Raw genomic sequence first — 18,476 nt, forward strand, 5'->3', positions numbered from 1 at the left:
CAAGAAAAGCAGAGCCTGTACTAGAACATGAAGCACTTAGAGATCAAAGGAAAGCCAGAACTGTGACTAAATATTTTGAAAGCAATGAGTAAAATTTTTAAAGATTATTTTTTAGAGAACCCTTATGAGGTGCTATATATATATATATATATATATATATATATATATATAATCCCTATATAGTTATATAGAAATTCTTAGCAAATAACTGAAGATAGTTACCAGCCACTAAATAATAAGCACAGTGTTGTTAATGGATTTTAAGTCAGCCATGTGGAAAACTGACAAAGGACGATTGAAGTCTGAAGCCAGTCTTAGTGAATCTCAAGGAGTCACCTTAGAAGTATTTACAAGTAACATGCCATCACTTTAGGTTGCCCCCAAATGAGTCCCTCCTTGGAGAGACAGGATAATTCAGATGTCCTTCCACTCAGAACATAGGGGTCTGTGCAGTATGATCAAACCTCACCTCGTGTTTTGGGTCTACACATCTTTTATTATAGTTGCCGTAGTTCTTTAGAAGTCAGGTAAAAATTTCTGTGCTTGATGTTTCTCTTAAGAATGTTTCTTCATCTTAGCTCTTACATTAGTCTACACAGCCAACAAATTTGTTGAAAATATATGATCAATCTGTGTATTTTTTAAAGGTGTGAGGGGATCAAAATGTAACTGACAGTTTTGAGCCAGTATAGATTTGAGAGCTGATTGGTCACCTCACACTCAGGAATATCTTCTCACAAGCTCTTAAGTTTCTAAATTGATACTAATCAGAAGAATTTGATAATTATCTTGCCATGAGATCAATAATGTAATTCTCAGTGGCATTATTTGGTAAGTGTTGCACCCTGGAATTTTTCTTCCAACATTTTATAAAAATTTTAAAACATATTAAAAAAGTTAAAATTTGACAGTGTATCAATCACCTGGATGCTAGTTAGCATTAACTCTGCTTGCATTATCACATATCCATCCATCAATTCATCCAGTTGCAGGCATCTTCACTTTTCCTACTAATAACTGCAGCATACATACCATTGAAACTCAGTATGTGCTTACCACATTTTTTATGTAAAATTAGCATACAATGAAGTGCATAAATCTTAAGTGTGCATCTCGTCGTGTTGCAAAATGCATACAGTGCTATCAAAATATAAAATGTTATCAGAAAATTCCCCTTTGGCCCTTTCTAGTCAATCCTTGACCCCACTCCACCCTCCCAAAGGCAACCACTGTTCTTTTGTCTACCAGAATCAAATTTATCTGTTCAAATTACTAGATCTTTATGTAAATAGAGCCACACAGCATGTACTCTTTCTAGAAGCTTCTTCACTTATCATGGTTTGGAAATATATCCATGTTGTTAGGTGTTTTAGTAGTTCATTCCTTTTTATTGCTGAGTGGTATTCCATTATATGACTATATTGCAGTTTATCCATTTTCCTATTTATGAATACCTGGGCTGTGTCCAGCATTAGTAGTTATAAATAAAGCTGCTATGGTTATTCTTAATGAAAGTCTTGTGTGAAAATAGGCTTTTATTTCTCTTGGGTGAATACCTAGGATTAGAATTTCTGTGTCATAAGGTAGTTTTAAAAGAAACTGCTATACCTTTTCCAATGTGGTTATACTGTGTCCTGGATTTTCGCTATATTTTGGATGTGTAGAAAGGTGTAAACTATTTTTATGATTGCTATTTGAAATATTAGAAGTGGGTTTGTGATAGAAATGGCATTGTTAATGGTTGGCAGTTGGTGTTCTTTGAGGAAAGAAATACCTGTCTGCCCAAAACAGCTCCCCAACAGGTTCCTATGCCTGAAATTTTAGCATTCGTTTCACTTCTTGAAGGATTAAAGCATTTTCCAAGCATGGTGATGTGTTAGCTAGAAGAAACAGCACTGGTTTGTTTATTTTACTAACTTTTGCCACCCGTTTTCAGTAGGTGAAATAAGACCAATTAAACAGAAAAGATTATTTCTGTTCAGTTGGGGTAGAAGGGGTAATCAAAAATGTGTACTACTAGTCTGTTCTGAGTACAGCAACGTGAGAGAGAACCATCTGGATGGGAAAGCCCCCCAATTGGTGGTCAAGAAACCAGAAAACAGGGTGGGAAGAATTCTACCTCACAGTTGTGATAGGGGATAGCTATGTTTTTGCAGGACATTTTAGGCTTTACAAATCATATTTTCTGTGTTGTCTTTTTGTTTAGTACCACCTAGCTATAGTTATTTCACACTCTAGTGACTTTCTTATTTGCTGTGTTTTACCCTTCCTGCCTGTTATATTACATATAGCAGTTACTTGTATAAGCCTGTAAAATTATAATCATATGTATGTTTCTAATGCTTGTGTTCAGAGATATTTATGTATGGTTCATCCAATCTTTCTTATTCAATTTTTAAGGGCTGGGATATTTGGCCTCTACTGTAAATCCCTATAATGTTCCACACATTGTAAATGCAATAAAGATGTTAAGAACTATTAATAATGGCAGCATATTTTGATATGTATTTCTTTGATATGTTATCACTTTGGACAGTAAGTTTGGTTTCTCTTAATAAAGATCATTCGTAAAATCTAGGGAGAATTAAGTCATACTGGTTCCTATAACATAATCTGATGAATTCTGCATCTTTGAATCTATTTGAATTATGTTCTCTAAAGCTTTAAATTTTTTCTAATATTTTCTAAAATGTTTGATTAAAACAAAATGTGACTTCTTTATTCTGAAATCTGGAGTCCTGGAAGACAGAGGCTAAATACCCTTTCCCTTGTGCTTCTCATTCTCTGTCAGTAGCCCCCCATCCCACCCACAGGTTTGGAACAGAAATTCAGGGTTTCCTTTAAATCCTGCATTGCCTGAAACTGTTAGGTTCTTACCACAATAGGTAGTGGTTAAATACCCTTTTGATCCTACCAAGTCCATTTTTAAGACTTAAAAGGTGAAATGTATTTGGAGTGGGGGAAAGCATATTAGAACAAATTTAGCTAAATTTAAAATAACAAAATTAATCATACTATGCTATAAATAATAGCAGCTCCAGAATGGCTACCAGGAATTTAGAATTGCCAAAATTGGAAATCGGCAAGCCTTATACTTGTCCAATGAAGTTAAGTGCATTTGGGTGACAGTTCAACATACAAGCAAAATATGTGTATAAAAAAGAATGTACCTTTATTTTCAATAGACATTTTTCATTTTACTGGTTGCAGTATTCACCCACATCTTTTAGATTTCCCATTAGACACTTAGTGTATCCACAAGGCTGTTCCACCTAATGTGTAAAATCAACCCAAAAAGTATTCTGATAATCATAAACTCTTTTTTAAAAAAATATTTATTTGACACACAGAGAGCAAGCAGGGGGAGCAGCAGAGGGAGAGGGAGAAGCAGGCTCTCTGGTCTGCAGGGAGCCCAATGTGGGGCTTGATCCGAAAACCCAGGGATCATGACCCGAGCCGAAGGCAGACGCTTAACTGACTAAGCCACCCAGATGCCCCAATAATCATAAACTCTTAGGTGAAAATCAGAATGAGCACAAGAAATACCCAGTTTTTGCCACGTCCGGAAGGAAGAGAATTACCGTGATACAGAAGTCAAAAAGTATCTAATGAAAAATAAATGGAAAAACTGGAAAAGAAGTGAACAATAAGCATAAAAGCTCATTTGTGACCGTGATTAAATAAAATGTAATGGTTAACAAACCATACCCCCTTATTAAATAGTCTTGTACTACAACAGATCATAACTTAGCTATCTTTGGAAGTTTATCTTCCACTTTGATTATTTAATGAAAAGGGTCTAGTCTTGAAAAGATTTAGTTATAAATGTTTATAAGAAAAAACTGAAAACACAAATGTTTTAATGTATCCTGTAAGAATATTATACCATTGAAAATGTTATAGAACTTTATAGAAGTAGGTAGAAGTCTATTAAAAAGATATTCATGATACATTGTTGAGTGAAAAGCAGTTTCCCAAACTAGGAGTATTATGATCCATTTTTAAAGAAAAAAAGCTATTTTTAGAACTTTAGTAATTACCTTTGGGATATGGAATTAATAGAGCATTATAATTTTCTTACATTTTATTTTCTAATTTTTCTATTAAAATAGGTGTTTTAAAAGTACTTCTAATATAAAATGCCTACCAAGTATATTCTTATCCCGAAATAACTGTTGCAACAAGAATTCTCAAGATGAAATAAGAATATATAAGAAAATCTGGGGGAGTATAATTTAAAAAGTATAAATCAATGTAACTTTTTATTTTCAAAATGTTACAGAAAGTGAATCTCAATGAAGTCATAAATGTGAAATACGGAGAATATAACATGGTTTAAATACCTCATGAAAACAATGTGCACTGAAATTTGTTTACATCTCTCTCTTCAGGTCTATTTCAAACATTTTGTGTAAGACAAAACTACATTTTAAGAGTGGACAAGCAAAGAAAATACTCTTAATGAGAGTTCAGTTACAACTCTTTCGTTATAGATTGATACTAATGAAGCCATACCAGTTTTGGAAAGGTTAAATCCCTCAATCCCAGGATGAGGGTTCCTCCAAACCCCTAAAGATAAGTAATCTTGCCAATGTCTATTCTTAGTAAAAATGAAGAGTGGGAGACAACATGAATGAGTCAATAGCAACACTTAGCACTTAGCATTCCTGTCTTTCTATCCATTTTATTCTTGTATCGACAACACTCTCAGAATTAGACTATTAGCTCTACCAGTTGTCTACACGGTTGAATCTATGGGGAAGTGCTGTATTGATGGCAGGATCAGGCTTTCCTAGACTCTTCTGTTAGGAAATTTTCCCATCAAAAACAATGATTAAAATGCAATTTGGCCCACTTTAGCTACATTGTGGATTAACCAAGCTACTCTGTAGGGTGACCTAGACGTTTAGTTAGTATTGGCACCTGGGTGGCTCAGTTGGTTAAGCTACTGCCTTCAGCTCAGGTCATGATCCTGGAGTCCCGGGATTGAGTCCCACATCGGGCTCCCTGCTCAGCGGGGAGTCTGCTTCTCCCTCTGACCCTCTTCCCTCTCGTGCTCTCTATCTCTCATTCTCTCTCTCAAATAAATAAATAAAATCTTTAAAAAAAAATTACTGTATGTTGCAAGTTGTGAACAATTGACTTGCCTACCAATAGATTTTTAGAACATGTCCCATTCAGTTGTTGGAGACTGCTTTTGTTCTTTTTTTTCTTAAGATTTTATTTATTAATTTGAGAGAGAGAGAGTGAGCAAGGGGAGGAGCAGAGAGAGAGAGGGACAAGCAGACTCCACACCAAGCACAGAGCCCCACAATGGGGCTCAATCTCACGACCCTGAGATCATGACCTGAGCTTTAATCAAGAGTCCAGTGCTTAACCGACTGAGCCACCCAGGCACCCCGAGACTGCTTTTGTTCTAAGAAAATATTTGGAGCTCATAGACCACAAAGATATTTCTTTGGTACTTAGGACATGAACATAGATTTAGCTTCAAGGGAAGAACATAGTTACATTGTAGACATGTAGTTTGAACTAGAATATGTGTTCTAGATCAGTAATTATAAAATCTGACTGTGCCTATAAATTAAATGGAGATGTTACTAAAATGCAGATTCTGATTCAATAAGTTGGGTAGGACCTGAGGTTCTGCATTTCCAACAAGTTTCCCGATGCTGATGATAACACCAGTCTACAGACCACTTGGGATTGCAAGATTCTAGAATATATTTTATAAAAATTTAATATATGAACTTTTCAAAGTCGTTGATCATCTTTCAAATTATCTGATTTCTGTAATTTAAATCAAAGAATGCAGAGGTGGCATTTTGGGGAAGTATGTTACATCCAGAGGCCACGGAAATCAAATATATTTATTAAATCAACAGGTTCAGGAAAATAAGCACATTCCATATGTGGTAAATTTTAGTAAACTCAAAACAGTGAAGCCTGAACTGAAATTTCTACTATCTCATGACTGAGTGATGATTATGGTCCACTGTGCCTTTTTGCTTTATTATTTAAAATTCTGTTTCTGGGAGGCTCAGTGAGTTAAGTGTCTGATTCTTGATTATGGCTCAGGTCATGATCTCAGGGTTGTGAGATTGAGCCCCACATCCAGCTCCATACTGGACATGGAGCCTGCTTAAGATTCTCTCCCTCTCCCTCTGCCTAATCTCTCTTTCTCTCCCACTCTCAAAAAAAAAAAAAATTCTGTTTAAAGTTAAGAAAGAAGTATAGCTATTGTTTTTAAAAAGTACCCTAGAAAATAGAGAAAAATATAGAAAGCAAAAACTGTCCATAATTCATCAACATAGAAAATACAGTTAATATTTGATGCATTTCATTTATATTTTACCTAACAAGATTATACTAGCATTCAACTTTATTTCCTGATTTTTATGGTCACTGTATCATAAATTTTTTCCTTTATTTAATCTCTTTTTTTTCTTTAATGCAAGCCAATGGCTGTGTTAATAGTCAACAAATAGATAAGCATGATTTAACCCTTACACTATTAGGCAAAACATTTCATTCTCTTTCTTTTTGGTCTTTCTTAATGCTGTGATAAGCAATGCTAATATGAACATCTTTCTACTTAATTGTGACAGCATCTGTCCTCAAGATTGATTCCTGAAATAGGAAATATTGTATTGGAATTTATCCATATTTTAATAGTTGAATTACTTTCCAGAAGGTTAGGCAAAGTTATGTTTCCATCAAAAGCTGGAGTGCTCATTTCATGACAGTCTTTCCAGCTTGAAGTGTTATTTATAAAAAGTTTTTGCAAATTTTAAACAAAAGCAGTTTATTTTATATTTCTTAACTGCCAGGGAGGCTGAAAATAATTTAGTAATTTAGTATTATTCATTGTGTTTCCACTTGGTAAACTTATCTGCTATTATTTTTGTGTACTTCTCCCTTGGAATCTTAGCATTTTTTCTTATTTGTCTGTAGAAGTTCTTTATATAATAAGCATGATAATCCTTTATCACACTTATAGCAGTACTGTTCCTAGTTTATTATTTAAAATCAATTTAACATAGTGTATTATTATTTCATAGGTAGAATTTAGTGATTCATTAGTTGCATATTTTTATTTTTATGTGAATTTTGGTCATGTTAATATGTTCATTTTTATGATGAAATCTATTAACCAGTCCTCTTTTTTATTTCTTTCATTGCCTTAATGCTTAGAAAAACCCTCCTTTAGCTTAAGTTTTGTTCCTCTTGTGCAGTTTTATTTTTACTTTTAATTCTTAAATCCAGAAGCCGTTTTAGTGTGTAATGTGAGGTGATCTGATAGGTTTTTTTCAAATATCAAAATGTTCTCAACATTACTTAATGAATAATCTGTCCCTCCCATTGATTTTTTATACTTCTTTGAAAATATATTGAATTCCTGGGCCTCCTAGGCCTGCTTCTGGGCCAGCTATTCTGTTCTGTTAATTGGTGTATCTATTCTTTTGCCACTACCACACTACTTTTAGTAGTGCTTTTAAAATAAAGCAAAAAAAAAAATAGCATTGTGTAGAAGCAGCTCTTTCCTACTGAAATAATTTTTTTTTGGTTGCATAAGTGAATAAAGAAAACTCCATGGATAAACATGGAATCCAGCAGTTTTAGGGGAGTAAAGAAAAAAGGTTACATGCTTACAGATGGTTAAAACAAAGGAAAGGGGAAGTGAAGAAGCAGTAGCTGTGGAGTGTATTACTTGAATGGGCACAGTAGCCAACATGGAGAGCCAGAACAAGACTATGCAGAATGCAGAAAATGAAAAGTACAAGAGAAAAGAACAAAACAGGAAAACAAAAAAATGGAGAGGAAGGGGACAATGGAGGAACAACATGAGGATTTACTATAAGAGAATAATGATATGAATAGTATTACATTCACAGAGCTTTTTACAATAGTATTTCTGCAAATATATAAAGTATATAGTGTATTTACATATAAAATACAAGTACACAAGGCTCAACCCATGGAATCAACAAAGACATACAACAAAATAATATATCAACATTAATAACAGATGAAATAGACAGAGACAGGAACCTAGTTCCTCAGAGTAGCAGACCACAACCAATTCTCTCTTAGAGTCGGCCTGATGATCAAGAGAATTCACAAGTATAGAGCTTACTTAGACATACCTGAAATTTTTTTTTTTTAAGATTTTGTTTATTTATTTGACAGAGAGACACAGAGAGAGAGGGAACACAAGCAAGGGCAGAGGGAGAGGGAGAAACAGGCTTCCTGCCGAGCAGGGAGCCCGACGCGGGGCTTGATCCCAGTACCCAGGGATCATGACCTGAGCTGAAGGCAGACGCTTAATGACTGAGCCACCCACGCACCCCGACATACCTGAAATTGTTAATAAATGTTTAATTTTTCAGTTTGGTAAATTTGTTTATAATTCTACATCTATTCAGAATTGAATTTACTTTAGGCAGTGTGACACAGACAGCAAAATACAGGCTTCAGAGTTACACAAGCTTTGGCTCTACATTCTAGATCAGTGGTTAAGAGTCCTGTTTTTGGTTTCGGGTTGGCATGGATGAGCCATATTAACTTTGTAATTCTGGATAAGTTATTTACTGTATCTAGGTCAATTTCCTCAGTAAAATGAAATTAATAGTAAATACCTCAGTGTTTTTCCAGTCATTATATGAGATTATCAAATCTTTGGGAGGATAGCTGGCACATGATCAGTGTTGTATATTGCATTTTTTTCTGTGAGCTTCCTAGACTGCAAGGTCCTTGAGGGCAAAGACCCTGTGTGTCTTCCCTGATGTTTCCCTGGTACCTAAATCAATACCCAGAACATCAGAAATGCTCAGTAAGTATCTGTTGACAAAAAATATTCACATGGAATCTAATATACCATCAAATTTCTGTTCTGTTTTGTTTTTAACCCATTTGATCCTTTTTGGGCTTTTCCTTAAGAGTTACAAGTATGATAGGAGAGGAAAGAGTAGACAAGACCACAAGTTTGCTTTTTGAAGTTTCACTCTCCAAATGTAAAAACATCCGTTCTTGTCAAGAGTCCTAAATGCAGTGTCATCTAGAAGAGACCACACTTCAAGTCATTATCAACTAAAACATTAGGTAAGAGACAGCTCCCTGGTGGGGACTGGTTAACAACCAGGTAAGGAAAAGAGTGGATGGCACTGAGGCAGGGGGCTCATGGCAGGTGGTGTGCACCCTGGCAGAGAAGACCAAGAGGAAACAGAGTGTGAGGATACAAAAACAGACTTCTATCTTGTAATTCTCCATAAGCTCGTCTGTCTGTTTTATTCTGCAAATTTTGCAAATCCAAATGTAGTTAGAAGATAGAATTCTGTGGAGAGATTCTAAATAAAATGCATACTACTCTTTATCCTGGAGCATACATTCTAAACCAAAGAGCTTCCTTGCAGTTCCTTGGTCTCAAGGTTTTGTTTTTGAAGAAATGAATTTGAATTTATCCTTGGGTTTGACAGAAATGTACCTTGGCTTCAGCCACATTACTTATCCAAGCCTCCTGATAGCCATGAAGAAGAAAATTAAGAAAACTAACCAAATATTACACATCCCAGATGTCCTCAAGGCTTACCAGTCTGTAGATGCCAATTATGGGGAGGGGTATCACATAGCAGTAGTAACTCAGATTTTCTCTTTAGCTGTATTATTTGTTTACATGTTCTACTACCTGTTTGACTTGGCCTGTTTGGACCCTCAGCCAAATCGACGCACGATCCATTGGTTACTGGTGATATGGCCAAATCACCCTCCCATTCTGTCCAGGTACCTATCAGTCAAGGTAGACAAAAGTGATTTTAAAAGTAAAAAGAAGAATCTCCTGAACAACCAATGAGTCAAAGAAGAAATCAAAAGGGAAATGAAAAAAATATCCTGAAACAAATGAAAGTAGAAACACAACATATCAAAATCTATAGAATGCTGCAAAAGCAGTCCAAGACGACATTTATAGCAATAAATGCACAGATTAAGAGAAAGGAAAGATCTCAGATCTTGAACAACCTAGTTTTATATCTTAAGGAACTAAAAAAAGAAACCCAAAGTTAAGAGAAAGAAGAAAATAGCAAAGATCAGAACAGAAATAAATAAGAGGCCAGAAAACAATAGAAAAGATCAACAAAACTAAGAGCTCTTTTTAAAAAAAGATAAACAAAACTGACAAATCTTTGGCTAGATTAAGGAAAAAAGAAGACTCGAAATCAAGTGAGAGAAGAGACATTACTACTGATACCACAGGTATACAAAAGATCGTAAAGACTACTCTGAGCAACTATATACCAACAAACTGGATAATCTAGAAGAAATGGATACATTTCTGGAAACAGAATGTACCAAGACTGAATCATGAAGAAATAAAAAATCTGAACAGTCAATAACAAGTAAACAGATTGAATCAGTAATCAAAAACCTCCAACAAGGAAAATTCTAGGAGCAAATGGCTTCACTGGTAAATTCTACCAAACTTTTAAGGAGGAATTAACACCAATCCTTTTTAAACTCTTCCAAAATGTCGAGGGTGAGGGAATAGTTTCAAACTCATTCTATAAGGCTAGCATCACTCTAATACCACAGACAGATATATAAGATTATAAGACTATAGGCCAACATTCCCGATGAATACCGATGCAAAAATTCTTAACAGAGTATTAGCAAACTGAATTCAACAGCACATTAGAAGGATCATATATCATGATCAAGTGAGATTTATCTCTTGGGAATCAAGGATGGTTCAACATATCAAATCAATACATGTGATACATTGCTTTACTAGAATGAAAGGTAAAAATGATATGATCATCTCAGTAGATGCAGAAAAGGCATTTGGAAAACCACAACATCCTTTCATGATAAAAAGTCTCAACTAATTGGGTATAGAAGGAAAATACCTTAATATAATAAAGACCATATATGGCAAACCCACAGCTAACATCATATGCAACAGTGAAGGGTTGAAAACTTTTCCTTTAATATCAGAAACAAGACAAAGGTTCCCACTCTCACCACTCTCATTCAACATAGTACTAGAGCATTGAGTCAAGAAAAAGAAATAAAAGGTATCCAAATCAGAAAGAAAGAAGTAAAATTGTCTTTGTTTGTAGATGATATGATCTTATATATATATAAAAAAGAAACCCCTAAAGACTACCAAAAAAAAAACCTGTTAGAACTGATCAATGAGGGTGCCTGGGTGGCTCAGACTGTTAAGCGTCTGCCTTTGGCTCAGGTCATAATCCCATGGTCCTGGGATCGAGGCCTGCATCAGGCTCCCTTCTCAACAGGGAGTCTGCTTCTCTCTCTGTCCCTACTGCCCCCCACTTGTGCTCTCTCTCTCTCTCAAAAATAAATAAAATCTTAAAAAAAAAGAACTAATCAATGAATTCAGTAAAGTTGCAGTGTATAAGCTCAACATACAGAAATCAGTTGTGTTTCTAAACACTAACGACAAAATACCTAAAAAAGAAAATTCCATTTATAATAGCATCAAAAACAATAAAACAGGAACAATTTTAACCAAGGAAGTGAAAGATCTATACTCTCAAAACTACAAGACTTTGATGAAAGACATTGAAGAAGACACAAACAAGTAGAGAGATATCCCATATTCATGGATTGGAAGAATATTATTAAAATGTTCATACTACCCAAAGTCATCTATAGATGTAATACAATCCCTATCAAAATTCCAATGGCATTTTTCACAAAAATACAAAATCTTAAAATTCATATAACCCCCAAAATTCCAAATAGTCAAAACAATCCTGAGGAAGAAAAGCATCACACTTCCTGATTTCAAATTATCATACAAAGCTATAGTAATTAAAAGAGTATGGCACTATCATAAGACACATAGACCAATGGAACAGATTTGAGACCCAGAAGTAAACCACCATCTATGTGGTCAACTAATACTTAACAAGGAAACTAAAAAGACTCAACAGGGAAAGAACAGTCTTTTCAATAAATGGTGTTGGGAAAAATGGATAACCACATGCAGAAAAATGAAATTGGACCTTATCTTACCCCATGCACAAAAATTAACTCATAGTTGGCTGTAGACTTAAACATAAGACCTGAGACGATAAAACTCCTAGAAGAAAGCATAGGGAAAAAGCTCCTTGACATTTGTCTTAGCAATGATTTTTGGATATAACAGCAAAAGCACAAGCAACAGAAGAAAAAATAAATAAGTGGGACTACATCAAACTTTTAGCTTTTTATTTTTATTTTTTTGTGTTTTTTTATTATGTTAATCACCATACATCATTAGTTTTTTATGTAGTGTGGGACTACATCAAACTTTTAAAAAGCTTCTGCACAGCAAAACAACAACAACAACAACAATCAACAAAATGAAAAGACAACATACGGAATGGGAGAAAATATTAGTAAAGCATATATCTATCTGAAAAGTGGTTAATATTCAAATATATAGCCAAAACAAACAAACTAAAAACAACCCACAATCATACAACTCAATAGCAAAAAAAATAATCCACTTAAAAAATAGGTAGAGGAACTGAATAGACATTTTTACAAAGAAGGCATACAGATAAATAATCGGTACATGAAGAGATGTTCACCACTACTAATTGTAAGAGAAATGCAAATCAAAGCAATGAGATATCACCTCACACCTATTAGAATGGCTGTCATCAAAAAGACAATAGATAACAAGAGCTGGCAAGGATGTTGAGAAAAGAGAATCCTTGTGCACTGTTGGTGGGAATGCAAATTGGTGCAGCCAATATGGAGGTTTCTTTAAAAATTAAAAATAGAGGCACCATATAATCCAGCAATCCCACTTCTGGATATATATCCAAAGGAAATGAAAACAGAATCTTGAAGAGATGTCTGTACTCCCATGTTTATTGCAGCATTATTCACAATTGCCAAGCTATGAAAACAAAGTGTCTGTCAATGGAAGAATGGATAAAGAAATGATATAAATATAATGGAATATTATTTAGCCATAAAAAAGAAGGAAATCCTGCCATTTGTGAGAACATGTTTGGACCTCAAGGGCATTATGCTAAATGAAATAAGTCAGAGCAAGATAAATACTGTATGATCTCACATGTGGAATCTAAAAAAAGCCAAACTCATAGGAACAGAATAGAACGGTGTTTACCAGGGGCTGGGAGATCAGAGTAATAGGGAGATGTTGGTCAAACTTCCAAACTAATTTGGAGTACAACTTCCAATTAGAAGATAAGTTCTCAGGATTTAATGCACAGCATGGTAATTACAGTTAATACTGTATTACATAAGTGAAAGTTGCTAAGGGTGTACATCTTAAATAATCTCACTGTAGGGGTGCCTGGTTGGCTCAGTTGGTTAAGCGTCCAATTCTTGATATTGGTTCAGGTCATGAAGGTTGTGAGATCAAGCCCCACCTCAGGCTCTGCATGTGGAGCCTACTTGGGATTCTCTCTCTCCCTCTCCCTCTGCCCCTCACCCCCAATCTCCCACTCTAAAAAATATATATATATATTTATTAAAATGTTAATATAATATATATTATATATGTGTGATGGAGATGCTAGCTAATGCTACAGTGGTAATTGTTCTGCAGTCAACACATTGTACAGCTTAAACTTACACAATGTCCTATGTCAATTATATCTCAATAAAGCTGAAAAATAAATAATTGGAACACTAATATTTCTAAGTCTAAAGTTTGTGATGCCTCAAAGTATCTTCAATTATCTCCATGAGAATTTAAACGTTTTTTTAAACACCTTTAAAAACCCGATTAATATTACAACACAGTTTAGTATATGATATACCATGGGCAAAAAGGGGGAAGTAATGGATTAGTAATTTCACAGATTAAACCAGAGTGTAGTAACTTAAAGAAAGTTGGAAATCATTACATTAAAATATGAATTGAAAAAGTGGAAAGGTGAAGATTAGTGGATTCAGATATTCAGGGAGTCACTCAATGTTTAAACATAGTCCTATATGCCTCTACACTTTATATATATTAAATATATGTATATTGAAATATATATCAATTAATATAAATAAATATAAAATATAAGTGAAATAGATATAAAATGTAATATATAAATTATAAATATATATTATATATAAGTATTTATAAAAATAATATATAAATAATAGTAATCTGATAAAATGGCAAAATAAATAAATATAGATTGAATATTCAACATAGCAGCAAATTTCAAAATGAATGCTAGATATAGCTATTTCCTTTCTCCATGGATTTTTTTTCTTAAATACCAGTGAAGTACATGGAAAAAATGAAAATCCACGGAACCCATATATCTTATTTTGAATATTTATATTTAAACATACCTCTGTATAGTATGGAGAAACTAGGAATCTGAGAAGTTAAAAGTCCATGAAATAAATTTTAAGCAGACATTTGTACAGCAGTTGCTTTTTTTTTTTTTAAGTTTTATTTATTTGACAGAGAGAAAGAGAGAGACAGCCTAAGCAGGGGGAGCGGCAGGCAGGGGAAGAAGCAGGTTCCCGGCTGAGCAGGGAGCCCAGTGTGGGACTCGATCCCAGGACATTGGGGTCATGACCTGAGCCAAAGGCAGACGCTTAACTGATTGAGCCACCCAGGCACCCCCAGCAGATGTTTTTATTTCATGTTTGAAGTATAGGAAAAATGAACATCAATGCATAATTTATACAAATGCTTATAAAATTACTAAACAATCCTATAGTGAATGTTACTAGAAGAATTGACTTCCATTCTTCTATGTATAAATTCCTTAATAATGTAATTTCATTTTAACAACCAAAAAAAAAAAAAAAATAGAACGATGACATAAATCCAAAGCAGCTTTATTATGATGCTGTTAATTTACATCCATGTATAAAACTATTCTGCATTGTGATTGCTCGCATTGATTTGGGAAATTCTTATTTTTTCTTCTTTTTTTAGAGATGGGGGAGAGGGGCAGAGTGAGAGGGAGAGAGAGAATCCCAAGCAGGCTTGCTAGGCTTGATCTCACAACCCCCAGATCATGACTTGAGCCAAAATCAAGAGTCGGATTCTTAACTGACTGAACGACCTAGGCGCCTCTGAATTGGGAAGTTCTTTAAGAGGGTTTTTGTCATTTCCAAGGCATTAGGCTTGGTATATTTTCTATGTTATAAAAGATTTGTCAAAGTGCTTCATGTGTGTATTTTATCTCTAATGGGGAAAACTGGGAACAGAAATGGAGTTTTGTACGTCCATTGTTGACTTCTAAGAGGGCTTGCTGTAAGGTTCTGACTCAGGGCTCTGTCCAGGAAGTGCTCAACTGTGTGAACTAGCTGAGTGAAGGGAGTGTGCGGACATCTGAATAATTTTTGACTTCACATTAGGATAGAAGAACTTACTCTCTGTGGTATTGGAGCAAGAGACTAAGAGGGAAGTGGCTGGGCTGTAGACTCACTTGGTTCATAAACTTGAATAAGCCACTGATCTTTTGCCTCGGTTCTCCAACTCCTATGACAGAAGTGCAAGGTTCCTGAGGGGCCCAGCCAGATTCAGTGGTTACAAGTTTTACAAATCTAAAGGAATTTGATGAGGATGGTCCTAATTAAGGACATCAGGGTCTATGCACAGCAGGTGCTCAGCAAACATTTGTGGTGAGGCCATCGGCTCATCCTGATAGCAGGAGCTTAAGGCAGGGACAAGCCAGAGGCAGAATCTAAACTCTACATAAAGTAAATTGACTTTGCTTTTGAAATCCTTCCTTTATGAGTGTGGAATTTGTGATAGGAAACTGGTTTGCTTAGGGTGGTGTGAGTTGTGTGGGGTGTGGCACAAATGAGCTGCTACTTTTGTTTCCATTTTTGACTTCCAGGTTTCTGTGAGTTTCTCTCATCTTGTTTCCTGTTTTTCCTAAAAGCTGAAGTATATGAATATCTTTTTTCCTGCAGGTGTTAGTAACTTTATCCTTCCGGACATTCTCAGCAATCATTGCCTTTCATGTTGGATTCGATGACTTGGGTGAGTGATGTATTAACAAAAATGGAGATTCTCATAGCAAGGGACTTCTGTCTGAACACTGGTATGAGGCATTCTCACTTGGAGTGAGGATGCAGATCTTAAAGTCCATACAATAAAGTTTTAGAAACTCAGTTAAGTTTTTAAAAAAATAATCTACAGTAGAATTTTGTTAAAACTGGGTTTGTCATTAACTGATGCCAACAAATTGTCGGTAAATTATGAAACATCACCCCATATAACTGAGAAAGCCCATTGTAACACTACTTAAAAGTCTTATTGTACATAATATACATATCTGCATACATATGTATATTATTATATATGTAATATATATATTTACATTCATTTCTTAATGTTTTCATGTTTCTTACTAAATCCTCATATTTTAAAAATAAACTTTTTTTCTTTTTAACTCTTTACATACTTCCTGCTTAGAATCCATGGATAATACCATCCTTTGTTGGGTATTTGATTTTCATGTCCTTGGGTTTTACATTATATTATTTTTCCTTCCTTGGCAAAAATTCTTACTGCTTGGAGAAGTGACAGCTCACCCTCAGTGTCACTGCTGGCTTCCCAGCATCTGGAAGGACTTCTGCTCTTCAGGCCTCCCTGGGGATTACTCTGGGCTGGAAATTCTCAGCCTCAAGTAGAGTTTAGCAACAGTTAGGAAAAACAAAAGAAATTGTATTTTCCAAAATCAAGTTGACTAAGACTCCTATCTTTTCATATAACCACCCACTGTTCTGAAGGGTAACTCTTAGGACACTTGATTGTGTTAAAAGGAATTGTATCAGAGAAAGAACCCTGCTACATTGGGAGCCTAAGAACACAGCTCAACATGGGTAGGAAGTCTTGTGACTTAAAATTTAAAAAATAAACATTGCACATGAAAACTTTTCAGTGATTTTTTTTTTAACATTTTCTGGCTTGAAATGTTATATACAGCTCTCTTTTTCAAAAAAAGGTTTTCCCAAATCAGTAATAGCCACATGTTTACTGTTCATTTTAACTAAAGCCTACATATATATTGGACAGTTTTCCAGGTCATACATTGCTCTATATAGAGAATTTTCAAGAAAAGATGTACATAAGTATTGATATTTTGCACATCATTTTTGGTATACTATGCTTAATAATAATAATAATACAGTCACCTTTGATCTTTGACCAAGTTTTCTTTGGACTTGCCTAAGTTTTGTTTTATTTTCCATACCATTTGTAGAAAGGGCATTTGCTGGATATAGAAGTTGCTTGTTTATAATTCTTCCAGGTCTTACAGAGAAACTAGGGATTTATGTCATTAAACTTGTTTAATTGTAAGGAAATCTATGGAAGTTCATGTATAGATAAACTGTCAAAAGGAGCATGATATTTTGGATATGCTATTCTTCTGAAGTGAAACTTAGATAACCATAAAGAATCATCTCAAAGGAGCATTGTGTTGTTATTTGTGGGTTGGGTACTATGGAGTTCCTCCTACTTCCTGCTTTCACTTTGACTCCTATGGCCTCTTCTCCATGAAGAGGTTTTTTGTTGTTGTTTTTGGTTTTTTTTTTATTTTGTTTTTGTTTTTTAACAATGTTAAGTCAAACAATGTCATTCCTTCTTTGAAACCTGCAATAATATCCCATCTCACTCAGTAGGAAATCCAGTCCTTACTTTGGCTTAACAGCAAGGTAGTCACAAAATTTATTGTCCAAATGGGATTCTTGAGAGTGAAAGGACCCTTAAGAGAAATTATGCTGGGGCAGCAGATGAAAACCATGAATGCCCCAAGCAAACCAGGATACAGAAGCACCTCCCTAGAAAGTCCTATATGAACTAGCCACCACTACCTCTCAGGGCTCATGTTCCATCAGAGTCCTTTTCTCTCAAGCCTTACTAAGCTCCAGCTATACTGACCTACTGGATGCTTTTCAAATATAACATAAGCATGCCCTGCCCCAGATGCCTGGAATGTTCTTCCCTGAGATATCTGTCTTGCTCTTTTCAATTTAATTCTGGTCTGTAACCATATCTCATCTACTTTTAGAGACAACTTTTCTGATTCCCTTCTGAAATAGTATGCCTCTTCCCTGTTCACTCTCTCCTCCTTACCTTGCCTTATTTTTTTTTCATAGCACTTATTATATTCTGACATAATCATATATGTGCTTTTTACTTCCTGTTTGGTGTTGTCCCCTCCACCAGGAGGCAAGCTCCATCAGTGCATGAACTTTGTGTATTGTTTTGTGCCTGGTATCTAGAGTAGTGTCTGACACTTAGTAGGTATTTAATCATACTCGATGAATGAACAAGTGAATACATGCATGAAAGAATGAGCTGATGGCTAGAATGGAGGCTGTTTTAGGGGGAAAGAACAATTTCCATCTACTTATAGATGGAAATTAAGTGAGAATGCTTATAATCTAAAATAAACTAGAAGTACCAGGAGGAGTATTAAAGAATATAAAGAATGACGTAGGAAAAATTTTGGCTAAAGTCA

The sequence above is a fragment of the Eumetopias jubatus genome, unplaced genomic scaffold (assembly GCF_037043125.1).
Source record: "Eumetopias jubatus isolate StellerSeaLion01/CBP00866 unplaced genomic scaffold, mEumJub1_p1.0 scaffold_3, whole genome shotgun sequence".
Lineage (NCBI taxonomy): Eukaryota > Metazoa > Chordata > Mammalia > Carnivora > Otariidae > Eumetopias > Eumetopias jubatus.